The sequence below is a fragment of the Myotis nattereri genome, assembly GCF_964212035.1.
Source record: "Myotis nattereri genome assembly, chromosome: X".
Taxonomy (NCBI): domain Eukaryota; kingdom Metazoa; phylum Chordata; class Mammalia; order Chiroptera; family Vespertilionidae; genus Myotis; species Myotis nattereri.
In genome coordinates this window covers 107,028,753-107,032,178 of record NC_138078.1, presented here as the reverse complement: position 1 = coordinate 107,032,178, position 3,426 = coordinate 107,028,753, and positions in this window count along the sequence as shown.

The window sequence follows — 3,426 nt, the reverse complement described above, 5'->3', positions numbered from 1 at the left end:
TATACAATGTATTATTAACTTCCAGCACCAAGTGAATCTTTTTGCACTTGCTGGTGTGCATGTATCCACTTTTAAAAGCATGAATTTAGAGCATGGATTTTCTCTGGAAGACCTGGGTTCTCATCTCTGTTCCACCACTTACTAGCTATGTGACCTCAGAAAAACACAACCTCACTAAGTCTCATTTTTCTTATCTATAAAATGAAGACGTTAAAGTGTTTATTTCATGGAATTATAAGAATTAACTAAGATATTATGGGTAAAACAATTGTTTCCAAACCCAGCACATAATTAATAGACAATACATTTTGTCCATTATTATCAGGGTTACTTTCTCAGGCTCACAATCTCCAGAAATGCATCATTGAGAAGAGAAGGGAAATACCTATGTTGCAATAGATAAAATTGTCCTCAGAGGATAGCCATCTGGGATGAGACTCTCTCCAAAACTGTCCATACTTAAGAAATCAGTTCATAGTTAATAAATCCATGATTCCTTGGAGAGAATATTTTCATTACTGATTATTTTCTGGCTTATCATACACTTCTCTGGCCTGTGTATAACATGGTCAATGTTTCCCAGAAAGGTAAATTTATACTTCCTTGCATAATCTTATTCCTTATTTATACTTCCTATTTGATACCAACATTTTAAAGATTTGGCACAGGTTAGGACACTAGTAAATACATTTCAATCATGTTTTACTACAAATTATAATTGATCGCTCATATTTTCTTGATAAATTTTCAAATGTGTTGTTCAGTAACATGTAACATCAGTGAAATCTGCATTGCCCTTGCAATTTAATATTTAAATGAAGACTCATGTTGCCTGTTCATTACTTGCCCCAGTGCATTGCAGCAAAAATAACCCCAATGGGGGAAACACAACTCTGTTTCACACAAGACAGATATTAAATTATTCTGCCATCCTAGAGTTTACTGTTGTCATATGCTGTGTACACTTTTTTGTACTGCTGGTGATTCATTAGTATTTAGTCAGAAAAAAAGAAAGAACATCTCACTTTCATGCATTGTTAAATTCATTTTGAAAACTAGTTAATTTGATCATGAAAGGGTTTATAATCAGTTTATTCACTTTAAAATAACTACCTTACAAAGCAGGATTACTATTCCCGTCCTCTGCCTCTCTGCTAGTATCCCTTATACTGATGTTGTCACCAATGCTGTCTTAGGAGTCGCTATGTCACGGTACAAAGTTGTTCCATGGGACTTTTATTTTTACACAAAAGTAACAAAAGAGGGAGAACCTAAAAATCAGAAGCATCTTAGAGAAAATATCTCCTGAGAAAGCTAAACATTCAGGAATAACTAAACTATTTGGTAGCCTCCAGCTCAAACAAATGTTGTGTCTACAATGGTTGAATAATTTCACTTCATGTTATTAACACAAATGAAGTCTGTTGATTTGTGATGTCTTTGGATTAACAAGAATTCTCTTCAAACAATTTAAACAGCAATGCCAAGAAAAAGGGATTATTGGTCATCCATGCATTAAGTGGGACTTAAAGTAGATTTTCTTCTTGACATTGGATGAATTATCTGAAATGAAATAATGGCAGTTTTATAAGAAGCAAATAAAATAGGTAATTTTGGGTTCTGCAGCATTTTAAGAAGGAGGTCAGGTCTGCTTAGAATCCCACTGTGGTGGGCAGGAGGAGTATTTCCGGCAGCCTGAGGGCATTATTTTATGTGGCTCTGAGAACAAGGTATGTGCCCCAAATCAAAGACCAACCTTGCTTGCTTTAAAATTTTACCTTGAACTGATGATTCACTCATTTTCTCATTCCTTCATTTTATTACACAAAACCAGGACCTCAGACTGAGTTTAGCATTACATTCTGTTCCTGGAGGTGGACCTGCATACTTACTCTGTTGATTGTCTTTAAAAGGGAATGTATTACAAATTCTAAGTAACTAAAATACAAAGGAATGTTGGAGCCCACCCATTTTCTTAGGTTAAGGACTACACCTCAATTCCTACACTGTATTATGAGCCTTTCTGGGAAGATACAAGTATACTTTGCTGGTATTCTCAAGGTTAATATTTAAGATTATTTTGCCCATTAAAAGAACTGTCTTGAAGCCATGTTAAAGTCAAAATTGTTTTCTATTTTGCTTACTGAAATTTTCCAAGAATTGTATGCAGAGTGGTTGAATTTTTTTTTTTAATGTTTGGCCCATTTATCTCAAATTGTTAGTCATCTTGTTTTCCTTTCTAGTAAATTGTAACCTGAGAAGCTGGGAAATTGGATCTGACCCAGTTCTGGGACAAGCTAAGAAATCCTGCTGAGAGGCTTGGGTTCTGTGTATCATTCTGATGTTTGAGGTAAAATATCAAAATAAATTGGTTCCCAAAAGAAAGATATAAAGCACATACTAAAATCTCTTGCCATCTGCCATTCCCATCAAACAATGCTGCAATAAAAGTGACTGATTTGCATTCTCCTCATATCATCTTGCTTATTCTCCCTCTCTACTCACACCATCTGGTGGGTTTCTGCAGACAATACTCCGCACAGTTACTGTGAATGACAGTCGCTTGTTGGAGAAGAAAATCAATTATCAGTTTCTTTTACTCTTTCTATTGGAGGCAGGACCGTTTTTGCTCCTTTGAAAAATCTTTCCAGTGGACTATGTTGTAGCTTCCATTATATTTTAAACTTTCAGTAATACTTAAGCTATCATGCCTCTGCTTTCCTCATTCAGTGCTCTCCTCATTCCATTGTTCTCTTTTGTCTTATATATTGCTGGGTACTATTTCTTTAATATGTTAGGTGTTTATTGTTTTTTAAATTTCATTTTAAATTAAAGTTGACATTCAATATTTTACAATTTTTAATTTAACTTAATTTTTTTCCATCACATTTATCCCCCCTACGCTCTTTCCTAGCTCCGCCCCCCTCCCCCGACAATCACCACACTATTGTCTGTGTCCATGAATTCTTTCTTTCTCTTTCTTTTTTCCGTTGTTGCTCAACCCCTTTTAGTTTCAGGTGTACAGCATAGTGGTTAGATAATCATACTTTACAAAGTGTTCCCCCCAATAAGTCAAGCACCCACTTGACACTGTACATAGTTATTACTAAATTTCCTATGCTATACTTTACATTACATTACCATGACTGATTTATAACTACCAATTTTTACTTCTCAATCCCTTTACCTTTTTCACCCAGTCCCTCAACCCCCATCCCCTCTATGTGTCTTCTTTCTGTCTGGAAACACTAAGCCATGTGTTAACATTCTATCACAAACTTCTTTTCTCTCCTTTTAAACAATAACTACAAGAAATTCTTCCCCATCTGACTCATACACATTAAGTTTTGTCATGGTTTTTATGTGTGTGGGTGGTAAGGTTTTAATAAACAGAGTGCACTATCCCAATAGAGTCTTATCATTTTT